General features: G+C 44.6%; 1 protein-coding gene across 1 annotated transcript in view; it reads right to left on the reverse strand.

The window, feature by feature from the left end:
• Positions 1–8,203: 8,203 nt before the first annotated feature.
• iqcc (IQ motif containing C) overlaps positions 8,204–19,139 on the reverse strand; it is a 45,887-nt gene continuing 34,951 nt past the window's right edge. Inside the window, exon 7 of the transcript XR_015072952.1 lies at positions 8,204–8,403. The gene's annotated coding sequence lies outside the window, so the exon portion shown is untranslated. The remainder of the gene's footprint in view (positions 8,404–19,139) is intronic.

The following is a 19,139-nucleotide window of genomic DNA, read 5'->3' on the forward strand; positions in this document are numbered from 1 at the left end:
TTAAAGGGACACACCCCTGTAAACAAACCATCTGTTCCATTCAGCAGCGTGAGGGTAAACCAAATTGAATTTCTTTTTAAATTCTGTGCAGTAGTTTCACCATCATTAATAATACAGTGCATTCAATTATATAAAAGTAACCAGGCTGTTGAAGAATGACAACACGGTGGCATAGTGGTTAGCACTGTTGCCTCACAGCGCCAGGGACCCGGGTTCGAATCCGGCCTTGGGCGACTGTTTGTGTGGAGTTTGCACATTCTCCCCGTGTTTGCGTGGGTTTCCTCCGGGTGCTCCGGTTTCCTCCCACAGTCCAAAGATGTGCAGGTTAGGTTGATTGGCTATGATAAATTGACCCTTAGTGTTAGGGGGATTAAATACGTGGGGATAGAGTGGGATATGTGTTGGTGGAGGGGTTACGAGGATCGGGTGGGATATGTGTCGGTGCAGGCTCGATGGGCCAAAATGGCCTCTATCTGCACTGTGGGGTTTCTGTGATTTCTGTGAACACTGAGAAAGTTTGTGCCAGCATCGCTACCATTTTGACTGATATACTTTGTAGAATAGTTCATCGGACTAAAAAGTTTCTCTCTCCACAGATGCTGCCTGACCTGCTGAGTGTTTCCAACATCTTATTTCGGATTTCCAGCATCTGCAGTTTTTTTTGCTGTTGTCTCTCTTTTCTGTGAAGGTTGCGCTTTTATTTGCACTTGTAGCTGAAGGGGTTAATAAGCAGCAGGTCTCAGTTCATAGTGCCTTGGCATAGGGGAAGAATGAATGATGATGGTAACACAGGGGACTCGCAGGCAGCCTGTGAGTGTGAAAGAATTAGGCTGACTCCCAAATACAGAAGCCAAGGCTGTCAGCGATTTCCCAAAACGGGTTTGGTTCTTGGCTATCTGCAAAGCGTGAATTGCTGCCAAGGATTGTTATTCAGGCCGCTGTATGTAAGTGCTCTGTACTATCAGGAATATGTGGAGACCATGGCCTAGAAATTAGAAGGCACTTGAATCGGGGCGAGATCGCGGCGTATGTCAGTCACAAACCAATTTCTCAAAGTCGCCTGGAACAGTTGTTAGCAACGTTCCCCCTAAGCTGTGTGGCCGCACAGCTATCTGCCGGTCCCGTGCAGCCCGGGACCGGCTTTTCCAATGTCAAATTTCGCGGATGCGCAAAACTTTGAGTGGGCCGCGCAGCCCGTTAAAGGGACCACGCACCCAAATTTAAAATTAGGGGAACATTGGTTGTTCGAACTCTGATTTGCATATGCAATGGGCTTGGCGCCAGTTTCAGACTACTGAGCAGCCCAATTCAAGATGGCGGGCGACACACTTCATGTGCGGAAAACATAGAAGATAGGAGCAGGAGTAGGCCATTCGGCCCTTCGAGCCTGCTCCGCCATTCAATGAGATCATGGCTGATCATCCAAATTCAGTACCCTGTCCCTGCCTTCTCCCCATATCCCTTGATCCCTTTAGCCTTAAGAAATATATCCAACACTTTCTTGAATATACTTAATGAATTGGCCTCCACCGCCCTCTGTGGCAGAGAATTCCACAGGTTCACCACTTTCTGGGTGAAGAAATTCCTCCTCATTTCTGTCCTAAATGGCTTACCCCTTATCCTTAGACTATGACCCCTGGTCTTGGACTCCCTGGCCATCAGAAACATCCTTCCTGCATCTAGTCTGTCCAGGCCTGACAGAATTTTATAGGTTTCGATGAGATCCCCTCTCAATCTTCTAAACTCCAGTGAGTATAAGCCCAATCGACACAATCTCTCCTCATACGTCATTCCTGCCATCCCAGGTATCAGCCTGGTGAATCTTCGCTGCACTCCTTCCATGGCAAGGCGACCAAAACTGCACACAATACTCAAGGTGCGGTCTCACCAAGGCCCTGTACAACTGTAGCAAGACATCCTTGTTCCTGTACTCGAACCCTCTTGCTACGAAGGCCAACATACCATTTGCCTTCTTAACCGCCTGCTGCACCAGCATGCTTACCTTCAGCGACTGGTGCACAAGAACACCCAGGTCTCTTTGCACTTCCCCTTCTCCCAATCTATTGCCATTCAAATAATAATCTGCCTTCCTGTTTTTGCCACCAAAGTGGATAACCTCACATTTATCCACATTATAGTGCATATGCCATGCTTCTGCCCTATCACCCAACCTGTCCAAATTGTACTGGAGTTTCACGACATCCTCCTCACAGCATACCCTCCCACCCAGCTTTGTGTTGTCTGCAAATTTGGAGATATTACATCCAATTCCCTCGTCCAGATCATTAGTATATATTGTGAACAGCTGGGGTCCTAGGACCGATCCTTGCGGTACCCCACTAGTCACTGCCTGCCACTCGGAAAACAACCCGTTCATTCCAACTCTTTGCTTTCTGTCCGCCAACCAGTTCTCTATCCAAGTCAATACCTTGCCCCCAATCCCATGTGCCTTAATTTTGCACGCTAATCTCTTATGTGGGACCTTATCGAAAGCCTTCTGAAAGTCCAAATACACCACATCCACTGGTTCTCCCTTATCTATTTTACCAGTTACATCCTCAAAAAATTCCAATAGATTAGTCAAGCATGATTTACCTTTTGTAAGTCCATGTTGACTTTGTCCGATCCTGCCACTGCTTTCCAAGTGCTCTGCTATTACATCTTTTATAATGGACTCTAGCATTTTCCCCACTACTGATGTCAGGCTTACCGGTCTATAATTCCCCGCTTTTTCTCTACCACCTTTTTTGAATAGTGGGGTAACATTAGCTACCCTCCAATCCATGGGTACTGTTCCAGAATCTATCGAGTTCTGGAAGATGACCAGCAATGCATCTACTATTTCTAGGGCCACTTCCTTAAGTACCCTGGGATGTAGACCATCAGGCCCTGGGGATTTATCGGCCCTCAGTCCCATCAATTTTCCTAACACCATTTCCCTACAAATACTGATTTCTTTCAATTCCACCCTTTCATCAGACCCTATGTTCCCCGGCATCTCTAGGAGTTTATTTGTGTCCTCCTTTGTGAAGACAGAACCAAAATATGTATTTAGTTGGTCTGCCATTTCTTTGTTCCCCATTATAAATTCCCCTGGTTCTGACTGCAAGGGACCTACGCTTGACTTCACCAATCTTTTTCTCTTCACATATCTATAAAAGCTTTTACAGTCAGTTTTTATGTTCCCTGCAAGCTTACTCTCATTCTATTTTCCCTTTCTTAATTAATCCCTTTGTCCTCCTTTGTTGAATCCTAAACTGCTCCCAATCCTCAGGATTATTGCTTTTTCTGGCCAATTTATATGTCCTCTCTTTGGATCTTATGCTATCCCTAATTTCCCTTGTTACCCACGGTTGAGTCACATTTTTTGTTTTATTTTTATGCCAAACTGGGATGAACAAACTCTGTAGCTCATCCATTCGGTCTTTGAATGTTTGCCATTGCCTATCCACTGTCAACCCTTTGAGTGCCATTCCCCAATCAATCCTACCCAACTCGCGCCTCAGACCATCGTAGTTTCCTTTATTTAAATTGAGGACCCTAGTCTCTGAGTCAACTACTTCATTCTCCATCTTAATGAAGAATTCGATCATATTATGATCACTCCAACCCAAGGGGCCTTGTACAACAAGATTGCTAATTAATCCTTTCTCGTTACATAATACCCAGTCTAAGATGGCCTGATCTCTCGTTGGTTCCTCGACATATTGGTCCAGGAAACCATCCCGTAAACACTCCAGGAATTCCTCCTCCACAGTATTGTTACTAATTTGGTTGGCCCAATCTATATGTAGATTAAAGTCACCCATAATGACTGCTGCGCCCTTATTGCACACTTCTTTAATTTCCCTTTTAATGCCATCCCCAACCTCCGCCTTACTGTTTGGAGGTCTATATACCACTCCCACTAACGTTTTTTTCCCCTTAGTATTCCTCAATTCTACCCATACAGATTCCACATCATCAGAGCTAATATCCTTCATTACAATTGTGTTAATCCCTTCTTTAACCAGTAATGCTACCCCACCTCCCTTTCCTTTTTGCCTATCTTTCCTGAATATCGAATACCCTTGAATGTTGAGTTCCCAGTCTTGGCCATCCTTGAGCCACGTTTCCGTAATCCCAACCAAATCATAGACGCTGGCCATATTGAGCCCTTAGGGCACCCGTTTTACACCTGTAAAACAGGCACAGCATGATCCAATTTCTCGGCCATTGTTTTTTTTTGACAGAAATGGACTATGGGTGTGCTGAAGTTTGCAGCAAGTCTCACACTGCACCAATGTGCTGGCTACGAAGTACATAGAGCTCTTTGAGGCTGTCATAATTATGTAGACAGGGTGTGGAAGAACAGTAGTCTAAATGTAAACATGTAAAAAACAAGAGACTAATAAGAACCTGGCTGTAATATAAAAGCTTTCTGGGTTAAGTGGAAGTCAGTACTGGCAAACAGATTTATTTCCCACCCTAGGTCCGAGTTCAAACCTTATTCCTGGTAACCTCCAATATTGATAGCTCCTCTTTCAAAATAAATGGCCACAAAAGTTTGCTATTCCAGAGCTGGAGTCCTCCTAAAGGTAGCTGCGGTCCTGAACTCTGAGGCATTATTTGATGTGACAGCACTATATAATTCCAAGTTGTGGTTGTAAAAAAAAACACAAGCCCTTACGAACCGAAGAACTTACTTCATGATTGGTCCATTTCTTCTTCAGTTATTATGTTTCAGCTCCTCCAGTGAATCCTGTAGCAGCAGGGGGAATTCTGGATGGCTGGCTGAAGTTGCAAAAGGTTGGCATTGTACATAGCAGATGAGCTGGTTGGCTAAACAGAGCGGAACTAAGTAGCTGTGAGAAAGTGTGGGACTAAAAATTGACATGGTGCGGTTCGGTAGGTGTAATTTCAAAGATTTCTTTGGTCAATTGAAATCCCAATTTTCCTTTACCACTCCTCAGGGAATGATTTTGGCTGCTATAATTCAGGATGAAGGAACGAGCAAAGTGAATGTTTTCAGCGTAATTTTCCAGTTAATGGTAAATAGAGCATTTAAATGATATTGTAGGCAAAATGTAAGCCCCTTTTACAGTGTCTTTTCTGTACATAAACCTCCAGAGAGCCAGGTAATTCCTCATGAGAACAGATCAGTGCATTTTTCCTACAATGTACCCATCAAAAGTAATTGACTGTGTGAATTGCATTGAGACATTTCAATGATGTGTTAAGGAAATATATAAATGTAATTATTTATTATTGTAGAATTCTTATCGGTTGTCATATTTGTTATTTACTATTTGCTATTTACTATAAAGTTACTGTTAGTTGATTACTGTTGGTTAGTGACAGCTGGGGCTCAGTGGGCAGCACTCTCTAGGTAGGCGGGGCTAGGGGTGAGCAGGCGCTGCTGGGTGCTTGATTACTGCAGGGAGTTGAAGTGCGTTTGTAAAAAGTTGGTGGTGGGTTTTTGGGTTTTACTCCCAGGTTTTAGGGCCTTTTTGGTCCTTAAACAGCACCCAGTGCTGGGCCCCTCAGAGGTCAATGTTGCCAGGATGAATTTAATTAGGGGGGAAAATGTTGGGGAGAAAAAAAGGCCCAAAGATTTAGGTTGGGACCCCAGGGGGTTTGGAAAAGAATACATGGTGGTGGTTCAGTGCGAGGATAAGGGGATACGAGCTTGGGATATTATCCAAGCGGTACATGAGGACTGCAGTGAGGGGAAGCTGCTTTGCCTGCCAACCAAAGCCAAATGATGGGTTCAAGGTGCCGGTCAGTGGCCGAGAAGAGGTGGAAAGACTTTTACTGAGTTTGAAGGTTGGAAATAAGTTCTTGGAGGTATCTCTGCTATATTCTGAAGAGGTGCTGGTCTCATTCTTAAAGTTGTCGGTTTATATTGAGGACAATGTGTTAATAAAAAAGTTGGAGTTGTGGGACATTCAAATTTGCTCGGCAATAAAGAGGAACTACTAGCCAGGAATCCGGGTAGCAGATGGAACCCATTATGTAAAAGATGGAACCCATTACGTAAAGGTGCCGTTCCCAGAGGGGGTGAAGTCATTACTGTACACCATGAAATTCGAGACAATGGAAGGAGTGCAGTACTTCCAGGTACTGCATGATTACCAGGTGAAGGTTTGTTATTATTGTCTTGGACACAACCATCTTGTAAGAAGTTGTCCAGACTTGTACTGTTATAACTGCGGCGAGTCTGGACACATCTTTCGGAGCTGTAAGGCGGAGAGCTGTGGGGTGTGTCATAAAGGCCCCACCCGCTGTGAGTGTGAGGCAGAAGGAAGCTCCTTAAGTGACGAGGGGATGGGAGAAGGAGAAACAGCAGGAGGTGTGAGTGGAGCGGCTGGAGGAGCGGAGCAGGTGGAGGACACAACTGGTGAATGGAAGGAGAAAAGAGTGCAGGAAGAGGCAGAAAATTGCGGAGCAGAGAACAGGATGGAGATGGTGGAAAACACACCAACTACAGTGGAAAAGGATAAAGACAGCAGCGGGCAGCACGGGTCGAGAGCAGAGTCGAGCCATAATACGGCTCAGCTCTCCCTAAAGAATCTGGAATCCGCGGGGGGAGAGGAGGCGGGAGCGGGGTGCGGGGTAAGTGTAAGTACTCCAAAGAAAGATGGGGAGTCGGTCATCTCAGGAAGCAGGAGGGGGCAAGACAATGAGAGGGTGTAAGAGGCAGGAGCCTTATATGGGGCAGCAGGACGGGAGCGGGGAGACAAAGACGCCAGAACGGAGCAAGATAGGTGCAGATGTGACATTGTCCCAGAGAGTGAACAAACGGGGAGCAAGGGTCAGCGGTGGAGAGGAGGCTGAAGGGAGTGGCACTGTTGAAGAAACCGTGATAGCAGGAAGACTCTTTAAGGGAGATTATGGGCAGGATTTTCACTGGGCCATGGAGGCAGGATTGGAGGCGTGTGGGGGGTTAAAATCCTGAAATCGGGGGTCCCAACCCCATCCCACACCCAACCCGCCTCCATGCCAGTTTCAAAGGAGGTGGGTGCCCGCCCCGCACTGGGACCCGCCTCCCCGAGGCAGGAAGGGGATTAGTGCCAATTAACTGCCTATTAACAGGTAGTTAACAGGCAGTTTTTAGCCTAATCCCTATTTTTAATGTTGAAGTGTGGGATTCCCGACGGCTCCAAACCAAGCCAAGTTAGAGGAGGCGGGCCGTCGGGATGAAGGGCTTGGAGGGGTCGAGATGTCCGGTGTTCAGGTGAGTGATGGGTGCATGAGTGCAAAGGTAAGTGTGTTTGGTGTGTGTAAAGTGTTTAAAGAAGTTTAATTATCTTTACTTACCTTTGCAGCCTTCCTTCCTTCAGGTCTCGGGAGTTCATCTCACCGGCACAGGAAGCAGAATGGCTGCGAGCTGTCAAAAATTGCAGCATTCAGCTTTCTGTTCCGGGGAGATCTCTAATTCATCCTGAGTGGAAGGAATTAACTTGTAGTACAGATTGTCAGTGTTTGACAGCTTCAAACAGCTGTCAAACGCTGATATTTCATCTGTCAAAAGGTCTTGACAGATGAAATTTCCAATCTGTGACGCCACCTGTTGCCGGGTGACCCTTAATTGGCCTGCTGAGCCCGCTGGGCGGGCTCAACAAGGTCAATCAAGTCTAAATCGCGTGGGTTGGCTAGAACTCGATGGAGGCGGGACTACAACCCCGAAAGTTGTAGTCCCGCCTCCTACCCGACTTCTCAATGAAAATCCAGCCCTATGTATCTGACAGGGAGCAGGGAGGGGAGGTTACAGAAGAGCTCGAGAGTGAGGAGTCAGAGGGGGACAGAGACATGGAAGTGGGGGGGTGGGGTGGCATCGTGTGAAAAGGGAAAGGTTAGTGAGGGGCAGAAGGAGGGAGAAGGTGCAGCTCCTCGGCCCAAACCTAATGTAAGGAAGAGGCTGAAATTGTAGGGAAGGTTCAAATAGGAGGTGAAAAAGAGCCGGAGGCTGCAGGAGAAAGCAGCAGCTGGCCGAAAAGGTGGGAAGGAGCATGAGAGGAGGGAAGGGCTGGAGAGTAAATGATGGGGGTTTATCAGGCACACTTCCCTTACTCGGAGCCATGATTACTGATCAATTTTTAAAGTACAATAAATTAGTATATGTTATGGGAGACAAATTAAACTCCAGGTTTTGATGTTAATATGTGGTGGAGGAATGGCTGTGCAGAGCGGCGGAATGGATTTGTATGATACAGTGTGATCATAATGTTGTAAATGTTTTTAATGTTCAATAAATAATATATAAAAAAAAAGTAGGTAGCACCCATTGCTTCTGAGTCATGAAGGTTGTGGGTACAAGTTCCACTCCAGGAAACGTTGAGTACAAAAATCTAAGCTGGCACTCCAGTCTTAATGATGAAGGAATGAGCAAAGTGAATGTTTTCCGTGTAATTCTCCAGTTACCTGTAATAGTAAAGAGAGTATTTCAATGATATTGTAGACAAAATGTAAGCCACTTTTATACTGTGTCTTTTCTGTACATAAATCTCCAGAGAGCCAAGTAATTCCTCATGAGAACAGATCAATGTATTTTGCCTACAGTGCACCCATTGGTCTGCCCTCAGGTGGACATAAAAGATCCCACGACACTATTTCGAAGAAGAGCAGGGGAGTTATCCCGGGTCTCCTGGCCAATATTTATCCCTCAATCATCATCACTAAAACACATTATCTGGTTATCACATTGCTGTTTGTGGAGCTTACTGTGCGCAAATTGGCTGCTGCGTTTCCTACAACAGTGACTACACTTCAAAAAGTACTTCATTGGCTGTAAAGCACTTTGGGACGTCCAGTGGTCATGAAAGGCGCTACATAAATGCAAGTCTTTTTATTTCTACTGTGATAATTGTTTTATTATAAATAGCAGAAAACTTTTGACGAACTGAATGTTACAGGAATCCAGAGTAAAATGTGAACTGAGCCATCGTCACATTCCCATCTCTGAATCGGAAGGTTATGGGTTCAAGTCCCACTCCGGACAGCCCTGGCAAGCAGGAGACCAAGGGTTCGAATTTCCAAGCCCCGAGGAGGCGGGAACATTGCAGAATCGGGGGGCAGGAACCCATCCCGCCTGCAACCCGCCTCCATGCCAATGTCCCAGGAGGCGGGTACCCGACCTGTGCTGGGAACCGCCTCCCCGAGGCGGGAAGGGGATTAGTGCCAATTAACTGCCGGTTAACAGGTAGTTAACAGGCAGTTTTTTGCCTAATCCCTATTTTTAGCCCTGAAGTGTGGGTTGTCCGGCGGCTCCGAACCACGCCAAGTTAGCGAGGCGGACCGGCGGTCTGCAGGGGTTGGAGGGGTCGAGATGTCCATTGTGCAGGTGAGTGATGGGTGCATGTGTGCAGAAGTAAGTGTGTGAGGTGTGTGTAACGTGTTTTAATAAGTTTTACTTTCTCCTGCAGGCTTCCTTCCTTCAGTTCTCGGGAGTCCCTGAGCTCACCGGCACAGAAAGCAGAATGGCCGCTGAACTGTCAAAAGCTGCAGCCTCTGCTTTCTGGTCTGGAGAGATCTCTAACTGAGTCTGAGTAGAAGGACTCAAGTTAGAAGACAGATTGTCAGTGTTTGACAGCTTCACAGAGCAGTCAAACGCTGATTTTTCGTCTGTCAAAAGCTCTTGACAGATGAAATGTCAATCACTGACGTCACCAGTAACCAGGTGTCCTTTAATTGGCCTGCTGAGCCCGCTGGGCGGACTTAAGGTCAATCAAGGGAAAATAGCATGGGTTGGCCACAAGTCAATGCAGGCGGGACTACAACCCAAAAAGTGGGAGTCCCGCCTCCAAAAGCTTCCAATTGATAAAATTGAGCCCCAAAGCTCTGGCCTTTGAATAGTGGGTAGATATCCAGTGGGGTACTCGCATCCAATGGGAGTGGAGTGGCAACTCCACCATAGCATCTAGCCAGTTCTCCCTGGCTGGGCTCAGTACCCGTCTGCGTAAAATGGGTCTTTGTAACAGAAACAGCCCAAAGCACAGTCTGATGGATGTAAAAACAGTGGAAGAAATGGGTTAATTTGGGTGATGATAAGCAAAGAAAAGAACAGACCATAGGACTGGAGATGAAGGTCATTTGAGAGACGTAAAACCAGACTTGGAGGGTGGGAGTTGTTGTGTGCATTCCTTTCATGCTTAAACCCTGCTGTTTAGAATCTGCGTCAATAACATGGAAGGCAAAATCTGCCGTAAATGAGTCAAATTTACTAACAACACAAAGTAGAAAAACATTAGAGACAGAGGATGCAACAAATGTTTTGTAAAGGTTTTAGATTGTTATGCAATTGGGCAGATTAAAGCAAATAAAATGCAACATTAATAAGTGTAAATTATTGAACATAGGTCAAAAAGATGTAATAAATAAACAATGAATGGATATGAATTAGCATAGTGAGTTTCAGAAAGGGATCTGGAAGTAATATTAGACATATCACTTTCAATATGCAGACAAAGTGGCGAAGCAATCTAAAAAAGCTAATAGAATGCTACATTTCCTACATTACAACAGTGATTACACTTCAAAAAGTACTTCATTGGCTGTAAAGCGCTTTGAGACGTCCAGAAATGCAAGACTTTCTTCTTTTCTTTTACATATAGATAAAAAAAATGCATGTAAATATTAGACATTTTTAAGCAGATTGGCACCTCAGTAAATCACGATAATTTTGATTTGATTTTTATTGGCTCCAGTGGCAGTTTGAAGGTTGCAATGACTGATTGCTAATTGCTAAGAAAATCCGGTTTGATTTTGCAACTAACTTACTGAATTATTATAGAAAATCAGTAGTTCAGTCGCAGTCTGAGAGGGGATTTTTTTCGTTCATGGGATGTGGGCGTCGCTGGCAAGGCCAGCATTTATTGCCCATCCCTAATTGCCTTTGAGAAGGTGGTGGTGAGCCGCCTTCTTGAACCGCTGCAGTCCGTGTGGTGAAGGTGCTCCCACAGTGCTGTTCGGGAGGGAGTTCCAGGATTTTGACCCAGCAACGATGAAGGGACGGCAATATATTTCCAAGTCAGAATGGTGTGCGACTTGGAGGGGAACTTGGAGGCGGTGGTGTTCCCATGCGTCTGCTGCCCTTGTCCTAGGCGGTAGAGGTCACGGGTTTGGGAATGAACACGCTTCTGCCAACCCTTCTCCCACTGAAATCAACTGGAGCACATACAGGGCAACCACTACATATGGACTGTGTGGAAGGTGTGTTACACAGACATAGAGGTAGAAATGCAGGCCGTTGTAGGGCAGTCAATCTATCTAATCACATTTAGTAGTCCACAAACATATTAAATAGACCAAGTTATAAGATGCTACAAGCCTATTCATTTCTGCTGTTCTTGCTTTATTCTGTAATAAAATGTTATTATAAAATTTGGCAAATTATTACCATGTGAAGTTTGGAAAGAACATTTGCTGTAACAACAAGGACTGAATAATGAAAAGTCGGTATCCAACCAGACTTCTATCTAACATTTGAAATTTAATAGTCGGACTAATATTTTGCTAGCCTGGAGCTGTAATGTGCTGGTATGAATTTCAATCTCCACTTGATAGCACATAAGTATTCCTGTGCTCTGCTACCATGAAAAAAGCTGGTATTACTATAACACCAATTACATAATGCTGTACACCTTCAGGCCCACCATCTCTGCTCTATAATATTAGTCAATCCCCTACATCAAATGCAATCTTCATTCTCCAGCGGCTGAAGAATAGCACTGACGAGAAACAGCAGCAAGCACTATTAAGCAACTGAAACTCAAGTATAAACGCTATCTGGTACATACTATAAAAGAATAAGAAATGGTAGGCTGGGGTATAATTTGGATATTTGGGTTCTAATAAGGTTGAAAACCATTCAAGCTTCACTGCGGTGGTTATGATGTTCGGTGGAGAATCATGGGAATGCACTTGCCTCCTGCAAATCCTTACCCTAGACCCTGAACCCTTACCCTTGACCCTGACCCCTTACCCTAGACCCCTTACCATTACCCCAGACCCTGACCCCTTACCCCAGAACCATTATCCCAGACCCTGAACCCTTACCCTAGACTCTGACCCCTTACCCCAGATCCTGACCCCTTACCCTAGACCCTGAACCCTTACCCTAGACCCTGAACCCTTACCCTAGACCCTTACCCTTGACCCTGACCCCACATCATTACTCTAGACAGCAGTGTGGGGAACAAGGTATTTCTGCATTATACTCTACAGGTTCAATGTATTTAGCATTACGTTTGCATCTGTAGATTCCAGCTATTAAGAACATGATACTTTATACTGTCTCAGTGTTCACATTCACAATGCTGGATTCTGTGGAGGTCCCAGTTGCACTTGTGGTTCTGAACATTGTCTCTCTCCCCAACCCCACCCCCACCATACCACTCAACTGTCTCATTTTTAACTAGTATGTCCCGACATCAAACAGCACCCCTGGGGAAAGCAGCAGAGATGCAAGGTTGTTAAGCTGGCAAAATCAACTAATTTGCCAGTGCGACAGAAAACCACACTCTCATCCCAAATGCCACCCAGAATTCCACCTTTCCGGCACACCGCTGATTGTGTTGTCTGCTTTCCACAGTTTTAATAATTTTCCGGGTTATTTGCAAATGATAACGCTGCATTTATGCCAACATCAGAATGTTGTACATGCTGGTGTCAGCAAGCCAGTGTGACAGTGTAAAAGGATTAATTGGATGATGATTCCTGTCTGCAGTTTAACATTACCATCCTTCCAAATGTCACAACTATAATTCATCAAGCTTACACTGAAATTAGAGCTGGATTTTAGGGGTCCCTGATTGTCCCTGTAAATGATGTAGCGTATTAACTATGTGTCATTCATTTTTTTTATAACCAAAAACAAGATTCACGGAAAATGTGCATGCTACATTATGATACATCCACTTTGGTACTATAAAATAGAAATAGAAATAAAATGGACAGGTGAACAGTGAATAATTGATGAGCCCCCCTATTTATACTTGGTAGCTTTACAACTTGCTAAATCATTGATGACTGAGCTGAATTTTTGAATACATTAAACCCTCAATAAACAAATCCTATGCCTGCAGCCAATATGCAGATGCCTTCTTAAATAATACACAAGGCCTAGCAATGTCATTCCTCAGAGAATCAGATTTACTTTGCAAATTTCAAAATATGCAAATATTATGCCCTATACAATGCCATCCAGAATAGTTTCTTGAAGATTTGTAATGATGGAATTAGAAAATCTACAAAACATTTGTCATGTAAAATATTATGCCTTTAGAGTTAATTTTAGCAAAATCGAAGCTGGCGCTAAAGAAGTAAATTCAAACATCTCTTGTTTCATCCAAGCAGATTTTCACAAATTGATTTTTATTGCATTTGGACTGTATTTCTAAATGGGGCAACAGAAGCCAAGTTTTTTTTCTCCTTTTTCAATCAATTTTCTCCTCTCCCCTCCTAGTCCCCTGAAACTGGTCAATTCTTAACTGGTGAATGGTTTTATGCGCACCCAGTGCCCTCACCCGAATGTCCATTATTTAATGTATGAGCCTTTATAGTGAGTGTCAACGGGTTATTTTCTCAGTAGGGGGTACTCCCAAGATCCTTCAGAAAATGCAGTCCATCACCCTGAGATGGGACTAACTGGCTTGGAGGAATAGCATTCCACAAACTTTTTCCATACAGTCAGCCATGGCTCAGTGGGTAGCACTCTCGCCTCTGAGTCAGAAGATTGTGGACTCAACTCAGAGACTTGAGCACAAAAATCTAGGCTGACACTCCAGTGCAGTGCTGAGGGAGTGCTGCACTGTCAGAGGTGCCGTCTTTCGGAGGAGACATTAAACTGAGGCCCCGTCTCAGGTGGACGTAAAAGATCCCAAGGCACTATTGAAGAGGAGGAGAGTTCTCCCTGTTGTCCTGCCCAATATTTATCCCTGAATCAACATCACTAAAAAAGCAGATTATCTGGTCATAACACATTGCAGTTTGTGGGAGCTTGCTGTGCGCAAATTGGCTGCCGCATTTCCTACATTACAACAGTGACAATATTTCAAAAAGTACTTTATTGTCTGTAAAGTGCTTTGGGACATTGTCAAAAGCGCTTTATAAATGCAAGTCTTTATTTTGTGTTATAAACTCTATTAGTGGGCACTGTGCAGGTACTAATCAAGGTGCCTATCCCCCACATTTCAAGACCATTCACCTCTGGTCAGCTGCCCCCCCACAGTGTGCCTCCACATTTCCCCAGCAATATGCTTTTACTATAACTTTTATAAATCGCCTCTCTTTCGGATGAGACGTTAAACCGAGGCCCCGTCTGCCCTCTCAGGTGGACGTAAAAGATCCCGTGGCACTATTTTGAAGAAGGGCAGGGGAGTTTTCCCCGGAGTCCTGGCCAATATTTATCCCTCAACCAACATAACAAAAACAGATTATCTGGTCATCATCATGTTGCTGTTTATGGGAGCTTGCTGTACACAAATTGGCTGCCGTGTTTCCTACATTACAACAGTGACTACACTTCAAAAAAGTACTTCATTGGCTGTAAAGCGTTTTGAGACATCCGGTGGTCGTGAAAGGCGCTATATAAATGCAAGTCTTTTCTTTCTGCTGGAATAGTGTACCATTTCTGCACCTTACTACAATTCTCATGGGCTTTCTGGGTAACATTCCCAATTTAATGTAAAACAGTGTTGTCTTCCAATAAGCAGAATGTCTTCTGATGCAGATGCAATATTTTATCCCCAACTGTGAGAGGAAATTAATCCTGTGAGGCAGTGGAAACCTGCCTCTCCTCATTACCATGCTGTCTGAGAATCACTGCGGTTACCAGTATGTTTTTTGCTCTGTCTGCTCGCATCTTTTGAATGCTATTCAGTGGGAACTAAGGAATCACAAAGAAGCCTTCACATCCTGGGAAAAGAGTCTGTCCAGCCTGGAAGCTAACCTGGCTTCTGTCCACATGCATAAACATCACCTTTACACAACGGGGGCCCCCCCTTTACACATGTGCTAATTTGAGGAAGAAGAAGAGGGAAGTCAGGCATCATTGTAGGAGGAGGGTACCTGCCCGCCATTGCCCTGCTGCCACCCAAATATATCGGACCCAAAAGAATTTTGACATCACAAAAGGAACCAATGCATTGAGAGGCTTTGATTCACGAGGGAAGCAGTGAGAGAGCAGTGCAGCAAGCTGCAGGAGGACCTTCAAACACACTCCAGAGCAGACTCGGCATCACTAGTGGCGTTTTTGGGCAGGATTTTCATTCAGGAGTCGGGACTACAACTTTCGGGGTTGTAGTCCCGCCTCCATCGAGTTGCGGCCAATCCATGCGATTTTAACTTGATTGACCTTGTTGAGCCCGCTCAGCAGACCAATTAAGGGCCACCTCGCAACAGGTGACGTCACAGGCTGAAATTTCATCTGTCAAGAGGTTTTGACAGATGAAATATCAGCGTTTCACAGCTGTTTGAAGCTGTCAAACACTGGCAGTCTTACTTCTAACATGAGCCCTTCTCCACAGGCTCAGTTAGAAATCTTTCCTGCATAGAAAGCTAAAGGCTGTCACTTTTGACAGTTCGCAGATATAGTAATCTGGGAGGTAATGTTTAAGTTATCCACCAGATGGTGCCAAATATTAAGGGTTCACATTCACCAGTATTTAAGGTAATGGGTCATGTATTCAATGTCCTGGTACACCAGTTTATACGGTAATGTGGCATTGCATTATGGGTATGATTCAGAGGTTCATCCTCCATCTTGGCTCGTGCAGTAAGAATTATGTGCCTGGCTTCCAGCTAGTAAGAGATATGTTTCTCTGCTACACCATGTAAATAAACAGTTGGGTTTTGTTCCTAAGATCTCGCTTCTCTCAGTTTCTGACCTTACCACTCGGATATCATAGCAGCCTTTCTGCTTTCTGTGCCGGTGAGATGAGGGACTCCCGAGACCTAAAGGAAGGAAAGCTGAAAAGGTATGTAAAACTTATTTAATCACTTTAGACACACCAAACACACTCACCTGAACACCGACATCTCGACCCCTCCAAACCCTTCATCCTGACGGTCCGGCTCCTCTAACTTAGCGTGGTTTGGAGCCGTCGGGAATCCCACGCTTCAACGTTCAAAATAGGGATTAGGCTAAAAACTGCCTGTTAACTACCTATTAACAGGCATTTAATTGGCACTAATCCCTTCTCGCCTCGGGGAGGCGGGTCCCAGTGCGGGGCAGGTACCCGCCTCCTTTGAAACTGGCATGGATGCGGGTTTGAGTGCGGGATGAGGTCGGGACCCCTGATTTTGGGATTTTAACCCCCCCCATGCCTCCAATCCTGACTCCATGGCCCAATGAAAATCCAGCCCAAAGTGACCACCACCTGGAAAAAAAAAATTTGTACCTTGGGCTCTTTTCAGGGGGCCAACGTGGACATCTGCAGTGTGTCGATGCAAAATACAGGTAATTGAATGCCTTGTTTGCCATAGCAAATGAGTACATCAATGTTCCTCATGGGCCATGGGGCAACACATCTAAACCCTAGGTTTCCATTTAAAATACCAGGATTCCTTAACATCCAGCGGGTCACTGATGGCACCCACATAGCCCATCAAGCACTTGCAAATAGGAATTTCCCATATATGATCTGCAAGAACTTCTACTCAATGTTCAGCTTGTGTGTGACCATTAGCACTAAATACTGCAGGTTAATGCTCGATTCCTAGGCAGCAGTCATGGTTTATTCATTTTACCCTAGTCCACCATTATTTGGCAATACCCAGTGAGTTAAGGTTGGATTCTAGACAACCAAGGATACCTGCTGCTGTCTTGGCTTATGATCACCGTCCTGGCCTGAGGACACTTCCTTCTGCCTTATTTGCAGAGATAGAAGTAGGAAAAGTATTAGGAGCTGGTTCTCAAGAGCAACTTATTTCACAGGAGCCTTCATCAAACAGCTGGCATACAGCAATTGATGTATGCAAGCATGCATGTCAGTGCTGTGTGAGTAACTAGGATGGAGTGTAAAAGAAGCAGAAGTGTTGTACAGACCCCGAGCACAAGCTACACCTCCTACTTCCTTATCTCCTGCCTGACCCTCCACCTCCCGACCCTGAACTTAGAGAGCCAGCTGCTCAGATGGAGTCAGAGGATTCCAGATTGCTTCTCCCCCCTGGAGTTGTAGACATCTGCCTTCTGTTTGGGTGCAACCTTCTCCTATCGAAGCAGAAATAGGCATTGATTCTGCAAAATGTGGAAAAACGCATAAATACTCCCTGATCCCATAAGTAATCAAATGAAACTCCAGACTATTTAATCTCTCATACAATTCATCCTTGGCCAGCTACCCTCCACAGATGGCATCTCTCCACATTCTCCCATCAATGTGACTTCACTCTAATCTTTATAGATCCCACTGTACTGCACCAGCATTCCTACAGCAGCCATTATCAGGGACTTTCAGAGTAATATCCCCAATTTAGTGTAAACAGCAATGAATTATGAGTATTTTGTACTATGGGATCATGCTGAAAATCCATCAGGTTGCTAGTGTGAGGAGCTACCAGCCCAGTTGTCGGAGAACAAAAGAGGGGTGTCAGAAGTGAAGGGCTAATACTGTGTTCTAGCCCACTGTGCCACCCAATCTCCTAAAGGTTAACTACTCAGATCAGCTCACACCAACCACACTCTTCAATATCAAAACCATAACGTTACATGGTGCAGATATTTCTAATTTGTAAGATTTTGGAACACACAATTGAAAAAAAAACATGATGCTGGAGGAGGTCTCAAAAGGGTTAAATATGATTTCAAAGAAATCATTCTTCAGTAGTTTGTTTCCTGTGGTTTTCTGCCTTCCTGAGCTTTCCCCTCAGGAATTAATATGAGAAGGATACATATGGAGAGAGTGCGAGCCAAGCTATATGCATCTATTGTGATGGCGTCTAGACACCTGCATGAGGAAGCGCACTCTTTTTATGTTTACTCAGTCAGCTGTGTCAAATAGTAATCTGTCTTGTGGTGCATAAAGAATGAGGGTGGATTTTTAGAAAGAACATTTACATTTAATGATATCAACATTTCATTTTTTTTTTTTTTTTAAAAAGAAAGGAATCACAATTTTAATTAAAGGGATAATCCAGCTCAGCTTAATGCTGCCGAAAGCTTTTCTATCTAGGCCACAAAGATGGAAATTATGCATTTTTTATGGGAAAAATATTCTCTTTATTATGGCTCTGGTTTTCTTTTATTCATTCCTGGGATGTGGGCGTCGCTGGCAAGGCCCAGCATTTATTGCCCGTCCCTAATTGCCCGCGAGAAGCTGGTGGTGAGCCGCCTTCTTGAACCGCTGCAGGTCGTGTGGTATTGTGAGATAATGGTTAGGCTATAGGATTTAGATCTGAAGATTGTCTAATTGTTTGATTTATTAATGTTCTCCTCCCCTTCTATGGCCCTCCTATCAGTGTGGCCACATGCCTCCGTATATCCATTTTATTGGCTGAGAGAAGAGGCAAACATGTTGTGCATTTTTTTCTTCTGATATTAATGTCGCTCTGCACAGATTATAGAGCCATATTTTCTGGAGCATAAAACAGGACAATTGCTTTGTTACATTTGCTGACCTCATGATGTATCCTACAATTTCCAAGAGAAATCCTGTATTAGCATATTCAGCTGAGGATTGCCACAGTCCTCCAGTAGTCTCTTGCTGCCAGTGATGTCCATTGATCAATTGTTAATTTTAAAACGGAGATTGATAGATTTTTGTTAACCAAAAGGTACTCAGGGATATGGGCCAAATGCAGGTATATGGAGTCAGGTTGAAGATCAGCCATGATCTCATTAAATGGCGGAACAGGCCCGAGGGGCTGAATGGCCTCCTCCTGTTCCGATGTCCCTATAAGTCCTAGTCACCAAGAAATCCAACAGGTAATTCAGAAGAAACTTCTTTACCCAGAGAGTGGTGAGAACGTTGAAGCGAATAGTATAGATACATTTAAGGGGAGGCTGAACAAGCATGAGGGAGAAGGGAATAGTGGGTTATGCTGATAGAGTTAGATGAGGAAAGACGGGAGGAGGCTCGAGTGAAGCATAAACGCCGGCATGGACTGGTTGGGCCAAATGGCCTGTTTGTGCCGTATATCCTATGTAATAATCTTACCTC

This window comes from Somniosus microcephalus, chromosome 20, assembly GCF_052327205.1.
Source record: "Somniosus microcephalus isolate GS21.2 chromosome 20, FLI_Smic_1.0, whole genome shotgun sequence".
NCBI classification, from domain to species: Eukaryota; Metazoa; Chordata; class Chondrichthyes; order Squaliformes; family Somniosidae; genus Somniosus; species Somniosus microcephalus.